This window comes from Dromaius novaehollandiae, chromosome 13 (assembly GCF_036370855.1).
Source record: "Dromaius novaehollandiae isolate bDroNov1 chromosome 13, bDroNov1.hap1, whole genome shotgun sequence".
In the NCBI taxonomy this organism is placed as follows: Eukaryota; Metazoa; Chordata; class Aves; order Casuariiformes; family Dromaiidae; genus Dromaius; species Dromaius novaehollandiae.
In genome coordinates, this window is record NC_088110.1 from 6,361,796 (window position 1) to 6,389,729 (window position 27,934).

General features: G+C 41.6%; 1 long non-coding RNA gene across 2 annotated transcripts in view; it reads right to left on the minus strand.

The window, feature by feature from the left end:
* Nucleotides 1–27,934, minus strand: part of LOC112984388 (uncharacterized) — a 165,032-nt gene that overhangs the window by 37,807 nt on the left and 99,291 nt on the right. The gene's annotated exons all lie outside the window — the stretch shown is intronic.

Genomic DNA, 27,934 nt, shown 5'->3' on the forward strand with positions numbered 1-27,934 from the left:
AACATAATCCTGTGTAGAATTTCATAGGAAATAAATTTCCTCCGGGTGTTACATAGACGCTCAGTTTACCACAAAAAGCAAAGGCAATGGCAAAAAGCTCTCCTTTTAGCAAAAAAAACCACCCCCAAACTTAGGACAGAAAGTAAAGGTTTCTGTCTAATAGAAAATCCCTTTTCTTCCCTGCACCATTTTAGATGGTGCTGCAGCACAGTCAAGTGGTACCTACTGACATTTTTATTTTGGGTAGAAGCCCATGAAAATATTAAAGCATGAACAAGTCATCAAGTCAGTTTATGAATCAATATACAGATTTCCTCCATGCCCATAACTGATTTCCATAACCATAAGCGTGCTGAAATCCTGTCTAGATGCCAAATCAATTTTTCTTATATATGAACATCACAGCTTCTTGAGAAAGGGAATATGTGCCAAAAACCTCACGCTCTTAACTAATTATTTCTGCAACTCTCTTCTTGCAAAACACAATGACTGTCACATAAATACACACAACAATTATTAGAAACAGGCACACTTCCCACAGGTTCAGACTGAGAGTATAGCATCCAGGCCCTGACAAGCTCATCTTCCCAAACTGTGCGACCAGCCTTTATCACAAAAAATAGTTCTGCTTTTCCCAGGACTTTCTTGCTCTAAAGTACTTGAGCACTTATCTCCTCAGGCAGGATAGCCAGGAGGATATGGAAATTTGCAGCTCTCCATATAGGTATCCCCCCGAGAGAACTGATGCGCGGCATTTGTTTTTCCTGGTCATTGATACAGGACATGCCTGGTCTCCCCCATAACATCCAGAGAAATAGATGTTCTCAGAGGTGGAAAACCTGACAGACTCTCCTCCTGGACCCAAACATATTGACAATGTCAATTTGTGCTTAGTTAGTCCTGATTAGCCCCTAACTTGCCGCTGGTGGGCTGCGCCTCCCTCCCGGCAGCGAGCCGCGCAGAGCCGCTCCGCGAGTCCACTTACAGGGTGCTGTCTCGCTCTCCCCAGCACAGAGCTACCGCCTGTGGAAGGGACACGGGAACTATACGTCACGTAAATAATTTCCAAGTGGAGGTACTCACTATTAATGCAGACGGTTCTGAAAGTAAAAGCTAAGAGCATCTGGCAGCAAGAACGTTTAATGAGAGCACCGTTAGGGAATGCATTCTGCAAACCACAAAGCGCTTTGCAGGGCGTTTTCTTGGAAGGCATCTCTGTGCGGATGTCGTGGACGTACCACTGAAATGAAGCAGGCAGAAACCGGGTTAAAATACTGAGCCAATGAGGATGACAAAGTAGAGAGGAAGACAAGAGGCTGTCAGGACTGCAGCACCTGAGAAGATGTGGGGTGTCATTAGGGGACTAAAAGTATTCTGGTGCAAATAACTACCACTGCAAAACAGGGCTGCCACTAGTGCAGACTGTGGTTAACTATCAGTTCTAGCCCGCGTCCGTCGTCGTGCTTTCTGGACCTCAGGCATCGTTATGCCTCTGTGCTTGCGTGTGTGCATGTGTGTGTGTAGACATAAGGAGCAACATTTAGGCTAACTCTTCAAACTAAACTAAACAACTAAAACAAAGTAGAAGGTCAGGGTGGGCAGCAGCAAAACTCATCTCAAACCCTTTCGCCTCCTCAGCAGGCGCTGCAGAAGTATCGAAATAGCCAGTTAAATTGACCCATCTCTAACATTACCTTTTAGAAGGGAAAAGGCATCTGTTCAAAAATAATAGCCTTGCTTTTCAAGGAAGGTTTCTGTCATTGAAAAACAAAGTGGGTGCAGAAAAGAAAAAAAATCCCTCCCTTGTGTTCTACATTAATATATATTTTTGTTAAACACATTGCTGGCCCCTGAAGCCCTGCGGCCCACGGGCTGATCTCTTGGCTATCCTTCCTCATGTACTTCACTTTAGAAAGAATAAATGTTCATCATTTCAGGCATTAGCAGTTACAAGAAAAGGAAATGTCCTACTCAAATGTCTCCCAAATTGCCACATACATAAGTTACAAATTAAATATATTATGCAAAAATCTGAATCACTCATATAATGTAACAGGACCGAGTGAACCCCACGCTGCCTGGTAGCATGCTGATTGTCTGCAGAGGGCTTGAGGGAAAACTGACTCTTTCATTAGGGAGATCTGGCTAACATTGTGCAGCGTCCTTCATCGACAGCTTCCAATGCACTTTACCGGAGAGGATATTGCACAAGGGGAGGGTGACACAGCGTCACGATCTCGGGTTGGTGTATTCAGTGCCTGAGCTGAGACCGGAGTCCACGTTCCCAGAAAAGCCGAAGCTCTGGTCCCTGGCACAGAGCCCAGGTTGTGCCACCGCCATCCCGACGCGGTGCTCAGTATCAAAGCACGAATTCTGCAGAACCTCCTGGTTCTCCAGCGGCTTAGAGTGAGGTCCCGTAATGAACACCAGCACCTTCAACTCTAATCACAGCTTTAAGGACTGGCAGGCCCCTTGTTTGAGTACATTTCAACAGTCTCTCTCTCTCAATTTATAGTGAAGTTTCACTTCACTTATGGCAAAGTTTCCTTCCACTGTAACTCCGTCCCACTGTGCTAATCCCCCTGGAATGCAGCAAGTATCACTTGACAGATAGGTGTTAAATACTGACTCTAAAGGGATTATCGCTTTCTCTTCCTGCCCCGCTCCAGCTGAGCAGAGGCGGAGGAAATGCCACAGCCACCACACACTGCAAGGCAAATCTGCCTGCAGATTCCTGTCGGGAAGGAGAACAGGAAAAGTGGGGTTTCAGCCAGTGCTCTCCGGTGGGAATGAGGCTGAGCGCTTTTCAGAGTCCCTTCAGAAGCTGTTAGTGCTGCTTGCAAGGTCCATGAGAAGTTTTGGGGGCAAAAGGCAGCCAAGTGCTCACTGAAAAACTTCGTGAGTACTGCAAAAGTCATAGCACTTGAGAACTGCACTGCCATAAGCAATCTGCATCTCCTATGGACGAGATCTTTTTACATCCTTTGATTCACGCACAGTTCCAAGCTCTGCAGCAGGGCCTCAGCCGGCAGCACCTATCAGAAAGGCATAATCGAATGGCTGTTTCCAATACGCAGGCAGTGCCATTTTGTAACATCGTCTTGCCATTAGCAAATATAATATAAATACACAACTAGAAATGAAAGCAACAAACCAGATAAAGAGTGCCTATGGAATTCATACACAGCTTTTCCAGCTACTTGGCATACTGATATCCTAACAGCCCGCAGCATACTGCTAGCCTGTGCAACTAGAAATGTGTATGATTCCTTTTTGTTAATAATATTACATTCTAATGATTAATTCTTGTTCTAACAGTTAATACTAATGATATCAACAGATATTTCTTCATGATCTAAAACTTGCAGAGAGTAAGTGTTTCACTTATCCATCCTATGCTTCTTGTTTCTGGATGTTTGGTTTTGGCCTTAAGAGTTGTAAAATTAAAAAGCTTACTTTGGCTCAGAACATACTATATTTTACCTCTGTCCTCCAGTTTACATAAAGAGATCATAACCTCCCATGACTTCGTAAATAACCTTGTCTCTCCAGCAGCAGAGTGAGGCACGATGGACAAAAATCCTCAAAACTGCTAACCAAACAAGCAGAAAGAGTAAAGGAGTTATTAAAGAGTGCTTAAGCGCCCATATGTTTATTTTCAATGATTTCCACTGTGAGTGCTGCCTTTGCTCTCCCGAAGAGCCAGGACATTGATTGTGTTCTCACTAAACAATGCACTGTCTCCAAGCTGAGATTCTGAACAAAATGTATGATTATTAATCCCATCAATGCAATTACAGCCCACAAGAGAAAAGAGGGGAGACCACATCAGTGGAACCACTTCACTCACAGGAGGAAGAGCGAATACATACGATAGTTGAATCAGAAGTATTTATGACTTTAGATAAGCTGTAATTTTTTATTTCTTGCTCAGTAGCATCTATTGAGTTTCATCAGCAACTGAGTCTATAAATACACTATTTGGTCAATAAAGTCGGATTTCTCATAAATATAGATGATGGCAGAGTTTTTTTTTTTTAATAAAATGAATTAGTCTTTACTTCATTAGCAAAACTAAATTTTACTTCAACAAAATCACACACCTTCAGTCAGAGCTTGGCTGATAACCTGGTGACCCAGCTACAACATACATTTCCATCCTCATTTTCTTAAACCATAGTTACGTCTTTTGATTGTCTTTCACTACAGTTTGTGTGCTGAAGACAGGCAAGCGACATCAGATTGTGTATTGATGAACAGGGCAACAGCTTTCAGCTGAGAAGAAAAGGAAGAGACCTTATAAAAAACAATTTTCTCTGACCTCTTTGCAAGAGGCTGTGGTTTTCAGTAAAGTAATTTCTCACAGAAGCAGAAAAAAGACATGCTGAATCTTATGATTTGGATACACTAAAACAGAGGAAACCTCATCAGGAAAAGTGCAGGGAAAAGATGGCCATTAAACAGCAAAACAAGCATAGGAGAAACACAGAGAAGGGGGATCCAAAACAAGGACACACCGTGCATGGAGGAAGTGCAAGTCACAGACTTCTCAAAGGAGAAGGGGGAGAGATGTCAACAACTTTCTATTTCTTAGGCTATCTACAGTGAAAAGTGAGTAGTTTGGGAATCTCTTGCAAACCTTGTGTGACTTCTTGGACTACTGAGTCCCAGAAGAGGCAAATTGTGTGTCCAGGAAAAGATGTTCTTGAGCTACAGAAGAGGCATCAGGATAGATGATGGGGGAGGAAGGAGGAGCAGGGTTGTGGCAGCTGGACTGTGATCAATGAGTAACAATACGGGAGCTGGAGCTCAGGGAACGTGTGAGGCTCTGAAGTTACGGAGTCTTAGCTCCGCCAGAATTGATACCAGATGACTCAGTCGTACAAATCTGACACAGATCACATTATGGACATGTGACTATTTCTACCAAATTAGATATAGCACATGATGCAGAGCGTATGCCAGCTTTATTTGAGCTGTTGAAAGACAGGCAAAAAGGACAAATAGTCATAAAGACAGAGCGGAGCAGACAGTCACCACCTATTCAAAGGGAGATCCTCTCTGCATGCTTGACCCATCCGAAATGGTGAACAAACCTAAATCTGTGACATTAGGATACACTGGATGAGTGCTTTGCATTGCAGGGCCATGACATTTCCCCTGCGGCAGCTGGACTCTCAGAGCCAGATTAGCTGTACCCCCAACGGCAGTCAGAGGAGCGCTGAAGGCAGACCAAGGAGAACCCAGGGCACACCGTCCTGCGAGGAAGCGGCTCTCTGACATCCTGTAGCCTGGCAGCTAGAAAAAGAAAGAGGGCTAATTTCTAGCTAAGAGTCAAGACAGCAGATGATGTTGAAAAGTCTGACTGGGCTTGGTCATGCGCTTACTGTAGAAAAAGGTATAAAAACCATACAATATTACCAGCTTCATTTCTGGAACTCTGATTTGCAGAACTCAAAAAAACCCTGGAACAACAAAAAGAACTAACCCCAGACACCAAACCCAAACCTTCTGGCTGGTTCATTCAAGGCTATTTTTCATGTCTACTTATCACTGCCACCAACATTTTGCTTAGTCTTGAAGAAAACGTTGTCATTCCAGAGTCAGATGTTTTTACATCTACATCCATCATCGCCTGATATATCCTGACCTTAGTTAAAACTTATGTTTTCTAAATTGTACTTTTATGTTGAGCAAGCCCTCAGGCTATGCTGTTAAAAGTTTACATTGAAAAATCATTTATAATTGGTTTGTTTGAGTTATGCCTTTTGCAAAGCCATCAGAAAGGGCAATATTAATTAGCAATGGCTTACATAAAGTCTAGACAATAAAAAAGTAAATCATTTTACCTTTTTTAAAAGCTTTTAGTATTTTACCAGTTATAACAAATGCCACTGACATAAATTACATTTTAAGAAAGAAAAATCTTAGTATGATTTACAACAAAGTTGCCCATTTGAATAATTTATTTTTCCTTGAAATATTTTCATGATATACACACATTGCTCAAATAAAAATATGTTTATTATGAAATTGAGACAGCCAACAGAAAACTTAATTAATTCCATTTGCTGCGCAGGAACTTGGTTGGAGGATTAAACAATAAATTTCAGTTTATTGCATAATGTCCTAAGTTTCACTATAAAAGATTTGTTTTCATTTCAGGTATGTAATGATGACAATTACACAGAACATTTAAATACTATGGACAACAGAAATCTTTCCAGGATTATATATAAAATATTTGAACGAGATCTAGCAGCCCTTAATCATGCGTACTGTTTCAGCAAAATTAAGGAGACTGTTCATCTCGGTTAGGCACTGAAGGATTGAGCCTTCATTTTCAAACATTCTCTGTAAGTGCTTGACATAACTTTGCAGTTTTATAAAACATTTATTAATGAATCATTGGAGTTGATTTTATTTATTAACAATATTGCTGTGAAGAAGCAGAGGAGTTTTGGATCATGACACTTTGCAATAGATGATTTATTTTAGTTCATAATTGGTGGCGGCAAACCCACAAAACAGTAACAGCAGCTCGGTAATGCCAAGGAAAATATAACAGCAATCAAGAAAGCAAAGTGTTTATCTTATATCTACCTTCATTTGGAAACAGATTGCTTTGCCATCTTTGAGGAGATTGACAACAGATCACCATTTCTGTATCAGTTTGGATCATAACTTTCTTTCTGACTAGGACCACATATGTTGCAGTTTATCCTACTGTCACCTGACACCAGTAAGGTCAACTTGGCAGGGGGCGAGGAGGAAGAACTGACAATGCAAAAACGACTGCGAGCAAAAGACATTCTTCGGGGCTGATTCTGATCTCAGAGCAACCAAAGATCAGCATGTATTTAAACAGATAGGGTTACTTTAAATAAATGTACAGTAGCAAAAATTCCAGGAAACCCTAAGGCAAACTGGAAAAAATAATCTACTCAGTTTCCTTGTAGTTCTTTCCTATTTTGTACTGGAAAGAAAGGAGTATTTTTTCCCTACATACAGAATAGCTCAAATGAGGGAAGCAGGGAGGACTAACATGCTTCTACCCCAGGGCTTCAGTCAGCCCAAAGCCAACCACCAACTCAAGAGAGAATTTCTTCTTTCATTTCTCCCACTTTTCACTGAGAAATGCAACAAACTGCAGGGAAAGAAGCACAAGAAATGTAAAGCCCCATCCTTAAACTGGTTCTTGATCCCTTTCTTATCCTTACCTTCCGTCTTCTGTTCCTCTTTACCAGACCGATCCTATCCCAGCAGCTCTAGACATACATTTTTAAAGTGAACCAAGCTGATTGAGATCTTGCTGACCCAGGTTAAATACAGATTCATGTCATGGGAGCCAGAGGAACTGTATCAGTATCAAACCGGCATGAGCGAAAGCAGAATCAGACCCAGCAGTATAAAGGTATGGAAACACGTATGTCCCAGTTTGCTTTTATTCACATCGGTCTAACGTTAATGAGGTGCCTTTGGCTTCGGCGGAACCGTTCGTGACTTACAGAGGTGTAAGGACTGAGAGATGCCAGTGCAGCCCGTGTTGTTTGGCACCGCTCTGCCGCTGCAGCCCAGGAGCAGGAAGGCCAGCAGCGTGGCCCCGCGGCGACGCTGGCTCCTGCCCACGCTGCTCAGCTGCGGCACCCGCCCACCAGCTCAGGCGGCATCTCCCACGCCCGCCCTTCCCGCAGCACTGCGCCGGGGGCTCTTGCCCTCGCTCTGCCTTTGCACCGCATCAGGGTACGCAGTTGATGCGGAGCCTTCGCCTGCCGGTTTGCGTTGGTTGGTTTGTGTTTCCACATACAGCATATTTCCCTGAGTCACAGAGGCTCAAGTACCTATTTGTGCCCAAACTAACTGCCAGGTTAAAGAGCAGTCACCACCGGCAGAGGGAAAGGAACATTTTACAGACTAGTAATTCACTAAAGCGCTGGACCTGTTCCAATATGAGTCTGCTGAGGAGTAGGAAAGAACGGAGACACGCACACACCGTGGTCTACAGCAACACACCTGTACAATCTGGGAGAACTTCTCCCAATTAAAACGCTGTTATGCTGAGTGTCTTGCCCGTGCCAAGGAACTCAAACCCATAAATCCAAGCTAATGCCCCTTTGCCTGCATGATTCAGGCTTGTGTCATTTCAAGTTTTAATGGCAGATTTTAAGAGGGTCGTTTCAACCATGGCCCTATTAGACAAACACTCACGAAACAAAAGAATTCCAGCACAGCACAAAAAACAGAATTACTTTAGATATTCATGGGTGTGGTTCTTTGGTGCCTTATACTTATAGTTACTTAAGGGACTTCTATGCATGTGAAGGAAAACACTTCAAGGATCCTTCTAACACTATTATAGTCACACATTTACCTGGTCAGAGAAAAGAGTTCTCGTCTTTTCTCCGTTAAAAAATCTTGGAAAATATGGTTTACAAGACTTCAGAGTCTTTGGCCAAGATCCAGAATTCCGTGCGTATCTTTGTATTTAATCAGAAACCAAAAGTTTAAAAAGAATACAGTAAGAGTCATGTCATGCTAAAAAACCGAATACCATCTCGCAGGATCTGACAGGCACTGCATCAGCCTTCAGCTGTCAACCTGTCTCCTATTACTTTCCATAACAGCTCTAGCCAAGGTCTTTGCTGATACAAACAAAAACTTTTTTGTTTTGAAAACTCACAGAAAGTTTTAAATTCCTACTCTGTTTTCAGTAGGAGGCATCCTACATACGGTACTAGATGAAAATGAACAAAATATGTGCAAAGTAAACACTTACAGAATGTCATGCAGATTCAAAACTATTATATGTAGTACTCTACCTTCCAATACTTTATCTGCTACTATCAAAATATCCCTCTGGTCCTACTGGGCAGTCTCCAATGGGATGTGCTTTAATTACCTAGTGGTTTGCAGGACTTGTCACCAGTAATCATACTCAGCAGCAAGTGCGTGTTTCAAACAAATAGCCAAGTTAGTATCCTAAAAGATAGAAAGGTTGGAGCTAAAGTAAGGAGAAAAGAAAACATGAATTGAAAAACAGATTCTCTTGCCTTGCCCAGGCTGTAGCTAAACACACAGAGAATGGAAGCAAGTCTCCCAGGAGTATGTCAAACCAAGCAACGTAAATGCAGCCTGAATGCACAAAGAATCAGCTGCAGTGCTGCTAACCTCAAATACTCACAAGTCAGAAATGATGCCTAGAAAACTCAATTAAAGCTCAATAAATGCTGAGGTTCATTTTATTTGTCTGTGAAGTTTGTATTTGAAATTAATGTTTATAAGCTATTTTTTATCCCTATGAAGCCTAAACATTTTCTTAATAATAGCTAAGCTGCTCATACAGCTCCAGGAGCTGCGGTGTTTATAGAAGACATCACGCACAGAGAGCTTGAACTGGGAAACTGGACAATTCTGTGAGGTAAATGTGAGCGTGACAGCAAAAGCTGTGCCACCACGGCTGGAGGGACACACAGACCTGGAGACAGCGTGAAGCCCATGGCGGCTGACCCCAATGGGATCAAGCTGTAGGCTTGGGCCAGCATGGAAAATCACGTTATCAGCATGCAACCATGGGGCAGCCGACGCCCTTTGGTCCTGGCCTCTGGGTAATGCTTCCTCTGGTTCAGAAACTCTGGGTAAGTTTCTTCTGGGTAAACATAGGCCAGGCAAGTAAACGCACTGCTTGGAAGGAAGGCGTTTCTGAATAAACATATCCATTTATAACTTCACCCGTGGTGAATTGTGTGTTTGGTTTCCTTACTAACACAACGGGTGCTACAAAGAGAAAAAAGACAATCCTTTGCCTTGTGCAATAACGTCTACAGAGCAGCCAGACCCTTAGGATCAGCAGCCTCTGTCTTTCTGCCTTCCATTTAAAAACAACGCTGTTTTTCTTATGCACGTCACTCTCTATATTTCCTTCAAACAAGTTTCAGGAACCAGCACTGTTTATTACACTTCCCTTCCTGAAGAGAGACAGCAAGCAAAAGAGACTTGCTTCAGAAAGCAAGACGTTCTCCGTGTCAGCCATCAGGCTTTACAGAGAGGTGTCGCGAACGTTTAAAAATACCGAGTTGCTGGGACAAACTTTCTTCTACACTGGTGTAGCACCACTGATTTCACAGGGATGACAGCGCTGCAGAGAGGGAAATTATCCTCTGAGCTACAAAAACACAGCAGCTATTATTGGCCTGTAGTAGTTCACTCAAACGTCTTAAACCAGCAGACCTGGTTTTTATTGAGAGAGGAAATGCTGGTCAGGACGCCGTTCTAATGGCTCCGGGAAAGCACACGGAAGGGAGCACATTGGTAAAACGGAGCACAAGACATGAGGATGGGAAGGAAAGCTAATTTGCACTTGTGCTAGTTTGAAACTGTACCTTATAATGTCTATGGACCATCCTAACATAAATTTTATTCTGGTATTTTAATCCATTTAGTAAATATTTAATTAAAAAGAAGAGAAAAAGGAAAGGCAGAAGTTTTTGCTGAGAATTATTACACTCTCAGTATTTGCCTTGTGTCAGCACCTATCTTAGATAAATGGCTGTCACTAACAGACAGGAATGGGCAAAGGCACCCAAGAGAGCGAGCCCTGGCTGACTAACAGGGTGGCCAGCACACCCGGTCATGACTTGCTTCTTATTCCTAGTTCTACCACTAAAAGAAACTTCCCCCCACCCCGAGGACAGACCAGCAGTGGCACAGGTTGCCCAGAGAAGTTGTGCAATCTCCACCCTTAGAGATTTTCATTACCCAACCGAATAAAATCCTGAGTTACCTGATCTGAACTCCTAAATGACTCTCCTTTGATGGACTACAGATCTCCCGAGGTCTCTTCCAACCTGAATTATCCTATGAGCCTATGTTATAACGGTAATTATCATAAGTGAGAACAAACCATTACTGTCTACCATGCTTCACACTACAAAGCATAAGTAAACAAACCCAAATACCAGCAAATGCAGAGATAAAATCAAAGCTTACATTTTAAAACACTTTTGCCACATAAGGAACACCTTTGTAGGCAGCTTTTTGTATGAAGAAATGATTATTTAAGCCTCTGTTCCCTTAGAGTTGCCCCCTCCCTCTATCACACATGATGTCCTCCACAGTTTGCTGCATTTTTCACGGTTTCAGTGCTCCAGCTCCGCTCACACACTCTCACGCCCATGTACAGTACACCAGCCAGCGATGAAATCTCCCTCCACTGAACTCCACGGCAAAAGCCCCAACTTGAAGAGAGCCAGGATTTCACTCATTACCGGTAAGAAGCCTTCGTGCTTAGCCTGGAATGAATTAAGAACTGCAGTCTCGGGTGGAACCTTTACTGTTTGGGCTCTTTGAGCAGATAATGCCCTTAACTTTAAGCCTCCACTGCAAGCAACGTACTCGAGATTGGGAGCTCCTCACGTTACAGGCAGGGGGGAGCTCCTCCGCTTCCCTCTGGAATGCCCCGGCGCAGGGGCGCGGAGAACGTGTCATGACACCCAGGTCAGTTTTTCCTGCTGTCGGAGCAGGAAGGTATGCCAGCAATTCCCCTAGCCGCTCCTGTAGCAATAGGCAATAGACACATAGACAGACAGATAGATATAGGGAATAAAACAAATTTTACTTTCTACTTTAGGAGCCAGTGTAAATGGCTCATTGGCTACTACAGTTACTCAAGAACTAGCACCCTTTTAAGTCTGCAATTACACAGATGGCATAACCACAAGCATAAATATGTCCCTATCATATCAAAAACATGCTTTTCTTTCAATTAAACAGTTTTTTTAAATATGTCTTTTTTAAAGACCTGGCTTATGATATGAGATACTTCCTTCCTGGCATTTCCAGTACACAGGGGCTTAAATTTAGGTTACAAAACAACCAGCCTGATCTTTTCACAGAGCCTTAAATGATAGACAATTTCCATGGCACTCAGAGGTTGCTCGTTGCTTTTGAAAACTGGATCACTTATTTGAAATTGCAGAAACCTGACTTTCAGGTTCCAGACCTAACAATCTTGGACTATAAGTTTCAGAAAATGCTAGTTTTCTGCAGCTAAATACAGATAATTATAGGCAAACCTGACTGGAACTAGATATAAAGTCAAAAGTTTGAAATGCTTTGTGTCAGTAATACTTCAACAAACCGTACAGGCAAGAAGCATTAGCTACCAGAAAGAGAGTTTTAAAAAACACAGATCATCTGTTTTTTTATCTCTCCAAATGCAATTCTGAAAAGCCATCAGTTTAAGGGTTCAGATGAGAAGATATTCTTATCCATCTAAGGAAAAAAAAAATCCATTTCCCATGCATTAGATTCATGTGAAACTCCAATGTTAAAGGATATGTCCATCCTGCTCACTGATATAAATTGTACCCTGACTACCAGTGATGGGATTGGAAGTAGCTTGAGCACCACAGCATCTCATAAGAAGGTCTAGTTCCTAAGTGCTAGTCTTGCAGATAAGATATAATTTGTGCTCCCCTCAGGCACCAAAGGCAATGTACTAGTGCAATAATCTTCTGAGTATCTCAACATTTACAAATAATTGTAAAGATCTATTAATATGGTTTAGTTCAGCAGCTCTTCACAGTCATGAGCACTGACTGAAAACGACAGCTAAGAGGGTATTAAACAGCCTTGAAGGATGTCTTGAAGGAGAAGGTCTGGGAAGCAGTTGTTCTAAGGAACGAGTACTGAGAAGCATCATGAACATTTAATAATTGTGGCCTCTCCAGGCCCACATTTTGTTCATAGACTTTACAGAAGTTTGAGGGTTTTTCGTTCTGGGTTTTTGTAAAATTTCCTAACAAATGGTACAGGAAGTAAGACAGTGATGTATTAGGAGTAGTCAAAAATGTATTGTTTGTTCACCTATGTTCAATTTCCATTTTTTTTAAACTATTTAAGTTGAATAATGGAAGTCTCTGTGAAATTAGTGTGCATATATCTGAACAAAGTGACTCTGTACAATATGCATTTTTCCCTGACCATTCATTCATACCTTCTGAAGACTTCTACAGATACAAGTCTGACTGAATAGCTTGTCTGAAGTAAGGTATTAATAATAGAGAAATATGTTACACTTCCTGTGCTGTTTAACCCTGTTTTTCCCATTCTCCATAGATAATACATATGCTCCCTAACAGCCATGAAAACAGTTGAACTAACACTTATGAGATGAAACGAGCCAAGGCACAGATATATTTCAGCCCTTTAAACATACTTAATCATAGAGTAGAGAAAGAACAATGCAAAATTTCATCAACACTACCAAAAAATATACCTCCTAGCTTTCCAAAACACTGGGCAAACAGAGGTCCTTGAGCTTCAAGCCCCACTTCCTGGCAAGTGGCTGCTCTTAACTGTTGCCTCTCAGCATTCTTATACAAAGCAAGTGGCAGTGACTGTCATTAACAAGTTTTATGAAAGTTTAAATGGGTTAAGGAGTCCTACAGGACAAATTAAGGAGTCTCAGTTCACAGAAGTTAATTACTAGAATAGCAATTATTATAAGGAAACACTGTTTGCACCAATTGAATGACAAGATGCAGAAACACAAGAAGTGCTGAGGCTTGCAGTATGGCAGAAAGTCAGAAAAAATCCAAATATATTGACTCAAATACATCCCGTGTTAATTCCACTGAAATTCATGATGGGAAATGATCAAGGGAGTAAACATTTTGGTGTCAATTGAACAATTGAAACAATCTTTTATCTGGTCTCCATTGTGGCAGAGATGGCATGTCCTGTGCCTTCCTAATGCCTCTGGGAGAGTTCAGGAGGAGACAAGGACATTTAAGTACTGGAGAGAGAATGGTAAGCTCCTACACTGTTCAAAAGAAACAAAGAAAAAGGCATGGTTTTCAGCTTTTTTCTAATTATGGCTGAGAATACATTCACCTTCCATAAAAATGTCACTTTATATCCTTGCATTCAATTTATCAGGCATTTTCACATAATGCATATTTCTGAGAAAAATGCATGCCTACGACAACAAATGAGAGTCAACTAAAAGAAAGTCACCCACATTTTATTCTTCTGGAAGTGGAAAATCCAAGCACATAAATCAAAGTGACCCTAAAGCAGTGACCAGCATGCCCTGAGCAGATCAACAGTGGTTTCATTGACCTCCACACTCATACAGGGTCATATTTTCACACAGATGAACTGCTCTTGAACTGCTTTGCCATTGCATTGTGCACAAAGAGACCCCAGCTGAAATGTGTCTCTGCTTTCTGTTAGGGTAACCTGGATCTCTTCCCAAAATGAAAAATCAAACCCACGTTCCATGTAAAAAAGCATTTCTCTGTTCTGCCATTTTCCTTGATCCCTTTCTTCTAGTCTTGATTTTTTAAAATCCTGTTTTTCATGAATTTCCATTTGATATATCAAAAAAGGTCAGAATTCGTTAATATAGCTTATTCTTTGTTTCTGAAGATTTTTCCAAGGCACTTTTTCATTTTTGCAGGACCCAGATCATTCAGCAAGTGCATAAACTCTGGGCAGCTCATTTGAAACCTGTAGGCTTTCTAATAGACATATATTTGTGTGTCCCTTACATTATAGTAATATTTCATAAATGTTAATCTGATTAATCTCACAGTTTTCCTGTGAGGTGGGAGGGAGCACTGAGGCACTGAGTATACTGAAGAGCTCCAGCCCTCTACAGAAGTATATCACAAAGTTTACAAGCTACTGGAGTTTTCTAGCTACACTCATACAATGGTCAGACAGTGCTTAGGCCTTGTTGAAACCTCTCCCAGCATCAGAGGGCATCCAAGCCTCTGGCCGGCCCCAGCACAGGGATGAACTTTGCCAGAAATAGAGCATGCCATGGCCACAGCAAGCACCCATGGCACCATCAGGGACTGAACCCAGAGCAGCTAATTCCCAGTTTAGTGCTTTAAGCACAAACTCAGATGCATCATTATCCTGTGCTGTCACCCTGCTCACTTTTGGGAATGCTCTCTAAGCAAGGCAGAAGAGTGGGAAGAGAAGGCAGGAAGAGGCGGAGGCTGACTGGAGTACCAGTTAGGGTGTACATCAGTTCTAGTCCCTACCTTAAGGGCTTTCCATGGATCTTATAAAATTTAACTATTTAATATAAACAACATGGCAGCTTTGGGGGGTAAGTTTTGTTGCAGAACAGCAAAAAATAGAGGCAAAAATTGCATCTGTCCATCACAGGCCCATGTTTTGTTTCTAATTTCAGTGCCACAGTTCATATGAATGACAAATGCACAATGTTTTTGTTGCCTCTCTTCCTCGCAATGGAAGTGATTTCTCTCTGTCAAAATCAATCACCATATCAGTTTTAATCAGATAAAGCTTTTGGCTTCTCCTATCTAAATTGCCCTTCCCACAGTGTATTACACTGCCCAAGACAAGCATCAGTAGTACTCCATCACAGAATAAATGTGTTGATATTCAATAGCTCATTTGAACACGATGGTATTTACATCTTAGTTGGTTAGATTTTCATTTAACACTAGTTATGGGTTCACATTGAAAATAAAAACAGTACTTCTCTGTTCCTCTTGCCATTCATGTCTACTTTTGTTTCAGCCTAAAATAACACATTGCTGGAGGGTATTTTCTTAACACTGCCAAGCCTGAATGCAAGCCCTGTGGAAAATGTTTGTGTTGGGCTTGCCATGGTCCAGGCTAATAACAACGTGATGATGTATAGGTGAATTCCTGCTCCTCAAGTCCTCTGTGACATAGGGATTAGACCTGCCCTTATCTTCTAAGACATCTGGATGAGTGTCTGGGTTTTAATTTCACAATGAAATCACTGGGGACTAGAGTTATGTTATGTGCTTATGAACAAAGTGGAATATCCCTGGTAAGGGCAAGAGTGGATTACCTTAGATAACTCTACTTAAACCAGGGAACATTTGAGAATGTTGAAGAAAGGAAAGAGGTTCCACCAATAAAAACAAACACAGGCCTAAATTTGTGTTCTGTGTACTAAACATTTTAAAGCTCCTGGAGGTTGAAATATGACCACATGTAAATGGACTGATAAAGCTAAGGCCACTCTTGAAAGACCAGATCAGGCTTCCCAGGACAACTACTAGCACTAAATCCTAGTGGGATGCATAAATCATTTGGAGACAGATTTATTCAGAAGATGCCACTTTAAAGTCAAAATATGCTGCTTTAATCACCAGAAATACTCTGTGCATGCTAACATTTGCAGAAAATGCTCTAGGGCAACATCAAATTAGTATCCTAAGATTCCTAAATGCATGCTTTTCCTAAAATGAAGATTTTTATCTATTTATGCCCATAAAACTGTCAGAAAAGAGACCTGCGAGATCATAAAAGGGTCAGTCCTGCCTACTACTGCGCAGCCATGGACAACATTAAAAACATCAAAGTTCATACAGTGCTCCTGGTTGGCGTGTGAGTGCTACGGAGTTGAATCACGAGCTTGCCAGCCCAAATTCCTGTGATTCAGGGCTATTGCAGCTTCACAGTAGCCCTGAGACGCTATTCCCTTTCCCAGCCTTCGTCAGATTTTCTTCGCACATTCAGTCACCAGTCAAGTTATAATCCAGAGTGCCCAATCCTGCATTTCCTCTCAACTGAGTTGCTGCAATCATACTAACGTGTGTTTGGGTCTGGCCTGGAGGACAGCACAGGTTCAGCAACCTGGACACGGGCTTAGAGTTCTGCGTCTACCATTGCCCTAATTTAGCAATGCACAGGAGAAACATGAAGGCATCAAGCTGAAAGCCTGAAGGATCCAGGCTTACATACCAGTATTACCTGCAAAGTGTTCACCACCTGTTTGTGCATTTATGTTGCAGAGGCACTGAACACTCAAAACTTGGAAAAAAGAAGACATCAATAATGGCTTTGGGAGCAAAATTACCAAAATCCCATTTTGCTTAGCATATTAATTGCATGTCTTCTAAGCTGTTTAGTAAGTTAAAATCAACCCAAACATTTTGAAAACTTTTAGTAAACCACAGAGATTAATATATACTTAGGAAGGTTTAAGTTAATACACGTTTCTGGTTATTAAATGTGCAGCCTGTTATTTCACTTTAAATACATAACAATACAACCTGCAGAAGTGATTTTTTTCCCCATCAAGATCGATAAAAAATACAACAGATGAAATCCTGGCTTCACTGAAAACCATGGAAAAGCTTTTATTGACTTTGATGGGGCTAAAATTTCAGCCAATAATTTTTCAGTTACCGCAATCAAAGCTTCCCTTCCTAGATAGGAAATAGCTTCTCTTCCTAGATAGGAAAATATTTTTAAAATTAAGTGCCCGTACTGTTCTGGTACAGACAAGTTGTTCTATTTAGGCTAATCCAGTCATGAAAAGAGCTAAATGAGGTGTCGAGCTGTCTTTTTGATCCTCGGTTTAACAAGAGTTTTAATCAGTAATAGATCTAACATACATGTGATGCTCTGTGAGTAATGCAAGAAAAGTGTATCAGTTTCTTTTCTGAGCACTTCACCTGCTTACTTTGCTTAACAAGAAAACAAAACACAGATCTTGTCTTTATGGTTTATATGTTAGCTACAAAGTGGGAAGCTGCATGCAACTCAACCTTCTCTTGATTTGTGTAACTGCAGGCTACAGACTGCAATATTTTCAGGGGAAAATGCTAACCTTGCCCTCGGTGGTGCACTTGAGACACTGGCCCACTTGCACCCTGGAAAGAGTGCATGTAGGACACAAGGCATCATTTTCTGTCTTTCCCATGCATCATTCACTGCTGTTTCTTAGCAGAGTAAAAATTTTAATATCCAGCCCAAGAGCCACGAGGGGAGCCTGGTGAGCACAGATGTCCTGCTTTCTGGAAGGCTGGTGGGATCCTTTAGTATATGAAGCTATATATCATTGTGATCTATTGTAAAGACGCTAGAGATGGTTGAGAATTTTTGTCTTTTCATTTTTCTCCGCGAGTCTACAGCTCTAGATAAGTCAGACAACGGCCACTGAGGTTTCTAGTTAATGCCACTATGCTAACTGAAGCTGTTACCACTCTCAGCTGCCTGCTGCAAACCTCTAGCAGCACTTATAATCTCTGCAATGGAGAGCAGAAAAGAATGCTCCTCAGTATCTCTATTTTACAGTCCAACATATTAGCTTAAACCACCGGTAAAATGTAGGAGTAGTCTTTTGAGTTGTGCCATAACGGCAAACAGCTGGGTGGCACCTGCATCTCTATATCATGCATTTATCAATGGTAGTTGCTGCTAAATGGGAATGGAGTCGGAGCCCTAAAATCAGATCAGAGGTTTTACTGTGTGGATAGGAGCCAGGTTGAAGCCAGCAAGAGTCTGGGCTTAACCTCATACTGTCTAGAAGACACTAGCTGGTGAGAAGGAGTTTCCTTATCTTTGAAAAGCTAACAGGAATGCCTGGAGATGGAGGCAAAGGTCCAGGCTGCAAGAGGAGAACAAGAAAGGGTCCAAGACAAAGTAGACTCGTCTCTCCCATCTCCAAGGATCACAGGTAGGCTGACTGAATATGACTTCAGTGTTCAAATGAAGGCACAAGTGCCAAGCATAGTAGTGGTACCCCACCCACTGAACCGACACTGTCTCAGCTTTCCTTTCCCAAGCGTGTGTGGGCCCACCTGGACTACAAATCTCTCCGGCTGTTCTGTGATTGCCTAACATGTTTGGTCTTGCCAATGCATGTACACCTTGAAGGGCCAATCTTGCAATCATTTACTCAGGCACATAAGTTGCACATAAGTAATGAGCTGCTAGCATCCTACAATATTAGACAATATGCTGACAATGTCACAACATTATTTCATCCTCTCTTAAAAGATAAGACCAGCCTGTTCTAACCTGTTCAGGTCATTATCTTGTTACCACAAGATCCCCTGACACTACCCAGTTTAGAGTATGTAAAGCTATAATTTGCACCAAAATGAATTATGTATTGTTTATACTTTACCATTAAATTATGATGAACAAAAACAAGCATCTAGGATGCCTCTTTCAAAGCCTTCCAGGTGAGTTTGAATGTATACAAAAACAAAAGCCTTGATGCAACAGCATTAGAAGCAGGCTGGAGCTGGGTTGGCTAATTTTCACACCAACTTACTTAAAAGCAAGAAGGAAAACAGTGAAGATCTTTATATAGGCCATCAAAAAGCCTGACTGCAAGTGGTTCCAATTTGCTTTAGTAATTAAATTGAAAGGAGTTTAAGGGGTTTTCACCCAGGTCATTTACTACTTTGGAATTTTACTGCTTGCTTTGCAAAGAAAACAAACTGGAATGAGTCACTAGCGAGTATAAAGAATGGATGAACACTGCTAAACAAACTAACCAGTGAGCTCAAGTGGATAGAGAAAACACAAGTCAGAATTCTAAATATGGATCTGAGAATAGTGTAAAAGGATTAGATGTCTTTGTCACATGAAGAGCAAACCCGCATGCCAGCATGCCTTTCCAGTGCAAGCATCAACTGATCAAAGTAACATCTACCAGTTTGTAAATATGCTAATCTTCATGTTTACACAAAAGTGTCAGCACTTGCTTTACATCACAAAGAGCCTCATACAGTTGAAGATTAATTACTTCCAACACTGAGATAGTGTGTAAATACTGGTTGCACCAGAACCCTACCTTTTGCTGTATTTGCACAGATCAACAGAGGTGTGTGTAGCTAAGACAGATAATTCAGGGACACTTACAAAGTGTCAAATATCTTCAACTTTATATAGATAAATAAACTTTTGTCAAGTATTTCTTGGTGATTACGTGGAGCAGGGATTAGGCAGGTTTAGACTCCATGCCGTAAGTGCTGGATAGAAAAACATTTTTACTCTCTTGTATGATTTTTATTTTTGAATAGCAGTATCTCCCCTAAACTTGATTTAGGCCTTCAGCTTTTACACTTACATGTGATTACAAAATATTTAAAGCTACTTTTTTCACTTACTGGGTTAATATCACTTTCATTATAATGCTTTAGAGTCACCTCACAGTCTATTGGCCTTTTGACAGCTCTCATATCTGGTTGCCTAAACGCCCTGTTCTAACTGCTATTTAGAGCAGGGTAAAAACTATGCCAGGGACATACAAGCACACCATTGTCTAATAGAGAATTTCAGGAACTTTCAACTGTGCAACAGGCAGAAGAATTGCAATATGCACCGAGACTGCGAGTTCAGTACCTGATGTTCCCTCTATATTGTTGCAACAGGGATGCACAAGGCGGCAAACTGGAGAATGAAACCAACTGAAGACTGAATTTCCAAGGCTCAGGTGCTTAAGCCATAGCTTGTGATATCTCATTAAGAGATATTTTGCTTTTTTATTTCCTTTATTGCGCACCCGAAAAAATAAAGTGGTGGTACTCTTAGTACTAGAAGGCCACCAGCAATAAAAACAAAAAAACAACAAAAAAAAAGGCATTGCTTTCAAGTGGGAATTCTCAATTCTCTTCACCCCTCCCTCTCTTAGAGCTCAGCACTACAATTGCCACAAGAACGTCACCACTTGCCAATAAATACTATCACATTTGTTTCCTATTCTAAGCTTTAAAAAGAAAAAAAGTGGGATGTGAGATGTTGGCAAATGCTAACAGTATAAGATTGCCAGAATAAACAAGGGTGAATAGACGAGGATAATTTGGGGATTTAAAGAAAAGAGAATTAAAGGCAATGTTTAGAAAGGGAGACAGAAATGGCTTCCATGTGAAATACTAAACTGGAGTGGAAAAACCTCCACATTAGACACTCAGCTGGGTGTTTCACAGCAGTGCTTGCTGTACGGCTCAGCAAATCTTGCATTGTTCCCTCCAAATGGATTGGAGAGCACCCGGGGGGGAACCCCAAGAGTGGGTGCAAAGCAGGGGGCCAGCGGCAGCGTGGCCCCACTTGGCGCACAGCAGTGACAACGTGCAGAGCGGAGATCCAAGCTGGCGTGGTTAAATCAACATGCTCCATCTCACGTTTGCATATGGCAACACAATCATCAGATTAATTGCTAATTACAGTGGATTGCTCTTAAGTAGGTTTGCAGCAGTAATAGTAATAGAAAGACTAAAAGGAGCATTATTAGCATAGTTAATTATATGACCATTGGCAAAGATTATTGATGGAGATACAAAATGCTGTTAAACAAGAAAGATATGTTTGACATTGCTTAAGAGAGGCTTCATTATTGCTTCATATCTTTTGGGGTTTTTCTAATCATTTCATCTGTGTTCCAAAAGTGCAAAAAAAAAAAAAAAAAATCAGTAATTATCTCCGTTTGATCTTGACTAACAATTGTTTATGAATCTAATGGGACAATAGCATTTCTAAAATGTAAGTAAATGCAGTAATCTTTATCAGCATAAAAACTTCAGTCACACTGGACTGGGCTATGGGAATCTGTCATGTGATGACAGCAGACAACAGTAATTTATTGGTTTAGTCATAATCCTTTCAGTAGTCCAGATTGCTGTTGCAAATTTGTTAAAAATCTGCTACCATTCACTGAGCAACAGTACAACACCTGAAGCCATAACATGGGTGGGGAATGTAAAGGAACACTCTGATATCAATGTGCAGCATGAGTTAGACAAGGCCACAGAAAAGGAGTTGAGAACAATGTTGCACAAACCAAAGGGAGATTTCTGTCCTCCCACACTGTATATGTAATTTAATCTCCAAATAAGGATTCGGTCTAACCTTTCAAATGCTAAAAAGTATGAAAAAGAATTATTCGTCCAGCAATTATTTCTTATCCTTTACAGAGAGGTCACATGTCCCTGTGGAAGACCTAGCTGAAGGTGACACCATCTACATAAAAACACACTCCCATTTGAAGTGTATTTATGTTAATATACACTATTTTTGTCTGTTTTGTTTTTCCTTTATTTTGTGCATTTGGCAACACAGATTTCACTGTCTCATCAGCCAGTTGGCCTATTGTTTAACATGGCAACCTCGAGGATAAATATTATTTTTTTTAAATCATCTAGTTTGCAAAGAAACTGAGAAGCAGCTGTTGTATGTGTGGCTGCTTTTAATTCATGTTGTGAAATAGACTGGACTTGACTGCCCCCCTTTAAAAATATCCTAGAAGGCAAACCCCTACCGGAGTCTAACTTTGGCAGCAGATACAATTACATACTCTCGTGGCAAGGGAGACATAATTTTGACTAAGTGATATAAATCTGTTTTCAGAGCAGTATTCAGCAAACAAACAACCATCCCGGGCACTTCAAAGAAACGTGGTAGAGTATAAATGGTTCCCTTAGCACATGCTTCCCCTACCATTATAGTCTGGTTATGCTCTGATCACTTAATGCTAGTCATCACATTTTATGAACCTCACCCACGAAGACTAACGTGTAAACTGAAATTTAGGACTTCTGACCTTTAACACAAAATGGCCATAGGTGTTCCCACAGCTGTTAAATAAACTTATGTTTATGGAGCCATAAATGTAGTGCAGGTGAGGTTTGCAGTGATGTAATAACAACTTCCCTCGCTGCACAGTTTGTCATTTATACAGCAGCGTACCATCGCTGGTGAATATTGTTTTACAATAACAGCACAGGTTCCTAGGATTAAATCACTCTTTCTTCATTTATGAGTCATTTGACCCTTAACCTTCCAGAGGAAGATCAAACCACTTCTGAAGGGCCACTCTTTTAAGAGAGGAGCAAAACAGTTGGTTAGATAGCTAAGGAGGTTGGTATGTGCCCCCAGGGTTTCACAAACAACTGTCCTAGATCTTTTATAAGATAATCTTAACGTAATCATGTAGCCACAAATTGTCGTGTAAATTCCCAATTAAAAACACCAAATAGGAGCTGTAAATCATGACACAACTGCCACCTTTTCAGGACTGAACTACAGTTTGAAAGGTAGTAGAGAAGCTCTTGTTTGGGCATGATTTTTTCAGCACTTCAACAAGCCAACAGCTAAACAGCTCATCTGATTTACAAGCGAGCTGCAAAGCAACAGGGAGACTGAAACTGCTCAAAATTTAACTTAAGCCTCAATGAAGACCACACCACTTACAAAACTGCTCCATTCTCTACGCAGGAATACGCCTGTAAAATCTGCATTTGTGTTGGCATGGGTCCACACCCTCCCCTTGGCCCAATTCACATTAAATTGTAGCGCTGCTGTTGGGAGGATTGCTAGCAATTTGGGAGGGGAGGAGGTTTTTTTAAGTGGCAGCTTAATTACAGTACAAAACGTTAGACAAATAAATAGTCATTAAAGCCCTTGATTCATGGTTGATTGGCTTCTTTCCACTAACTTAAACAAAGTTGGGATTAGACCTGAACTGGAGACATTATCCCAAGCCTGTACATGGCGGGGGGGGGGGGAACATCCACATCTCCTACACCACTTCAAAGAGATGCAGCTGAGTGTAACGACTAGCAACGGGTGCTAGTTCAATGTACGTTCCTCTGCAAACAGATTTCCAGCCCAGCTGATGGGACATTACTTAACATAGGTGCCTCAATCTGAGGTGTCTGCTCTTCTCCACCCACCATCACAAGCTGCTCTCTACTTCCTCTGCAAAGATTGTTCTCCTGTCGCAGGCATCTAAGCCACTTCAGGATCAGACTTTTGTACTAAGAGGCTAGGAGGCTTTCTCTGCACAAACACAGCCCTTCCCTAGAACATTTTTCCCCACTCTGGCAGCCAGAAGCATGATGAGAATGTGTGTTACAGGTTGTGCATAAACAATCCCAACAATTAATTAAAAACTTTAAAAGCGTTCTGCAAATGTCTCATCCAGTTGCTGTCAACAAACAATTAACAAATGCAGCTTGAGTTTTTTTCCTCCCATTTCACACTTTCCACATTTCCCAACACTTGCCAGAATGCTGTGGTGACAGATGCAGACAATAGATGCTTTACTAAACATGTCCCTGATATCTGCATAATCTCCTTTAATATATATCATTAACTTAGGCCATTCCCATGTTATTGCTACCCCAACACTGCTAGCACATCATGATCTAGAAGGAGCTATTTATTGCTCTGAGAATGTGACTCTCCTGCCCAACCAGTCAGGCTTCAAAATTATACTTACTCATCCATTTTATCTTCTGTTCCCTCCAGTACCTAATATAGAAAGGACTAAAATGAGAACTTGCAGTGTCCTTATTCTTGTAATATAACATTCCTCCCACTTTTCCATACTCCTAAAATCTCGGCATCTGCAAATCCAAAGTTATGCAAATGTGCTTCTGTCATCTGTTGAAATCCCTCCGCTAATCAACTGTTTTCAGCAGAAAATACAGTCATTCTTGTTTGTAAGGTGTGCAGGATTTGAATCCTCTGAAAGCAGTCTCAGATACCTCAGGAGAAAAGAGTTTCGCAACAGTAAAGAGGCTTTAGACACTTTCATCTGTGTTATCTAGTAAAAATTTGCACTTGGGACATACGATAGAAATTGAGATGGTAAGAATATGGAGGAGTCAGTAGTAAAAGAAGCACGCTGAGGAAACAAACAGCATCTTGAAGTGATACACAAAGCCAGATTCCCAGACTGTGTAATCTGGACTGAGGTAGAGCCCAGGAAGTCTAAGCTATCTCTTTACCGAGTCAGTCCCAGGACAACAGGCCCCTAAGCAAATATCCTCAGTTGTGTCAGTCTGCAGTGATGAAATGCTTGGATGTCCAGGCTTCACATCACACAAAGAGAAAACAAACCTGGCGAATGGCTCCCTTTACTGTGACACAGCAAGAGTTTATGTTCCCCCAAAGTCAGGTTGAAAGGCCCGGCTTCTGAACCCAAGAAGCCACCTTAATAATATACTGCTGTGCAGTGCTCAAACAGCAGCAACTCATTGGCCACGACGGCAGTCCTGAGGCTAATCTCAGATACTGACCTCACCAGAAACGCTCTCACGTGTGCCACATAGCCAGCCCATCTGCAGTGCTCTGAGCCCTCTTCCTCCCAGGCAGTCCCACATGTCGCTGTACCACAACCACCCCTTCTTCGCCCTCTCACAGATGGAACGCAGCCCACTTCAGCAACAGAGCCTTGTTTTTCATCTCAGCACCTCTTGAGTTTCTTCCCTCACTCTTATTTATTTTGCCTTTTTTGGGGGGGGGGGGGCTGTCACCTTACTGGCGGGTGATACCAACAATCCCTCCTTTCTTCTCTGCCTTCTCACCATGACCCAGCTGTGGAGAACCTGTGGGAGCACTGGTCACACCTCACCCTATCTGGCAGTTCACAGCTGGCCAGCACAGTACTACGGCCAAATGTACCAACTTTCCCAATGTTTTCCCTGCAAAAAATACCTCCACAAGGCTCTTGCCACCCTTCCATTCGGATAAATCCACTCAGATTTGGCTTGTGGCTTTGGCCAGCTAGTGATCATACAGACCAAACCAGGGCTAGAAGGGAAGTAACTGCACCATCACAGGATTATCCTCTTTCTTACCACCAAAAGAGGCTAGGCAAGCAGAGACGTAATCACAAGAACTGAAGACAGACTAAAAACAAACATGATTTCTTCCTTGTTATTGGTTTTCTTCAAAAAGAAGACAACTATAAGGATCCTCAGCCAGACATCTCAGGCACAAATTGGTGTAAGAGAGGAGGAGACCTTTAGATAATTTTCCAGATCTAGGATACTTAACAATTTCACTTTTTGTTAAAAATAGAAGGCTTTTTCCTAGCTTTTTCCTTTTTGTTAACAATATAAGGCTTTTTTTTCCACAAGCTCTTCAAACTGTAAGAGAAAGATACTCCCTCTGTCCAATTCTGATTTCACTCTGGCGTAAATCTCATTAAGTTGACAGCTTCACCCCAAAACAAAACCACTCTCTCCCGACTGCAGCCAAAAGCCTGTTACGTAACTTCTACGAAGCCTGAGACTTCCATAACAGAGAAGCCTGTTACAGTGACGGGACAACAGGTAGCAAAAGTAAAAACATATTGCCAAAGAACGGAGAAGTGACTACTCTTTCTGGAGGCAGCTTAGAGAGGCAGTCTCAACGAAGGACATGGTCCACATACCTTCCATGAATGGCTGTTTCAGGAGTTGCTACAGATCCCGACCTCGTGCTCCTTAGCGGAATCTGAAAGTTGTGGGGACAACTGAATAGCGACAGCATCTAGCCCGTTTCATTTGCAAGGCAAGGGAGTATTGTGTTTCAGGCTGCCGAGCACATGCCAGTGAGAGTCGCTAAGAGATGCATAATATCTGAGCTTTGCTGATCTGAACTACACAGGTATTTACACAACCTCTCAAAGCCTTACCCAAATACAGAGTTCGGTCTTGTACTTTTCAGTACGAAGTGTGCTCTGGGACCAATTGCTTTTCTGACTGTTCAAAAGTCCTGGCTAGAAATCCGAAAGTATTGTTCCTAGGACCTTAGATTTGGTACAGACTGGAGGAATGACTCCGACAGAAAGAAGCTGGGACACACAGGTTATGCCTTCCCAGAGGGAGGCAGTCAGATATGGCCCCTTCTATTTTTGGCAAACGCCATGCCAGCTTCCTCTGTTCCCCAGTCCTGAAAGGAGGTGATTTGTCTTGCATGGAAAGGTTGGTGAGCTCATGGGCCTAACTTACAGGCTTACAATGCGAGCCCAAGAATATGTACAGCAGACAGCATTTAAATATTTCAGGTAAATGCATGTGCCCATGCTTAGAATTTCCAGCCCACTGTATTATCTTGCCAAATTCGCTACATTACCCTTCGCCCAATTTTAGTGGGCTATAAGACCAGGTTCTACGTGACTGCAGCAGCCGCTGAGATGGCAGTCCAGTCACGGCAGTCTCTGCTAAAACCACGGCAGAACTTACACAAAGCTAAAACGGAAGCACGCAGAAGCAACCTTCTCCTTCCTTCTGTACAAAGCTGCCAGCAGTTGTGATAGGCTCAGCTGGCCACCAAAAAAAAATAGCCAGCAAAGAAGATACAGTGTTACCCAGCCTGATTTCTACTTATTTCTCTATTTTTTTTTTTTTAATCTTCAGCTATTATTAAGATTTCAGTACTATACTGATAATATTCAGGACCTGATTTACAGGTATTATGGAGAAAATAAGCATTTCTGGAAACAAGCATGGCAGGAGCAAATTGCTCTTTAGCTTTTGCTTTTTGATAAGCCATTACCATTGTGAAATCTATCCAACTGCTCACAAAACTGGCAAACTGAAACTGGATCCTTTTGCCCGAGCCCCGTAACACAGAGCCTTGTGCCAGATGACTGTATTTCTTGCATGCGTAAAATTTGCTTCAATCAGTTGACAGAAGGTTTGGGGTTTTCCAAATGTTGCGAACCTGGTTGAGATTACTGAGATCCTCAACTATAGGAGTGTTGGGTTACTGATCTTTTAAAGCATGCTTCCTCTGACAACAAAATGTAATTAAGGAGGCCATCGCTGTCATGTTACGGTCTCTTTTTAGAAGGTCTGCAAGAATGTAAAAAGGGCATAGCAAAAGTTGCTTAACCTTCTTAGAAATAAACGTGCCCAACATTTTTACATCTTCCCTTTGGTCCATATTGGTCACAATGATGAAACAATTTAAAGGAGAAAAGGTCAGAGCAAAGCAGTGAACTTTATATGCTCTTTAGTGCAATAAAAGTTTCTTAGTGTATTAGCATGGGAAAGGCATGCCTAGCAATATGAGAGAAGAGGATGGTTTTCAGATTCTCAATTGACTGTTCGGAGAAGAAAGGGCATGGGTATCTGAGTGAATCAAGCACAAAAAATGAAACACTTGCAAATTTTCCTTCTTAATCTGTTTTCAGCAAAAGCAAGAAAATCAAGGTTCAACCCTTCCATCCAATATTCAACACACACACAGTATCATGGAAAACCAGGTACCACACTTCCAACACACATGCTGTATTGGGGGTAGGTTCAAAAATTGGCATGGCTAAAATTGTCTCTCTTTGTGGCAGTACCTAAAGGCAGAAAAGAAAAATTTGGTCAGGAAAATCATTTCAAGATTATCTCAAAACCGC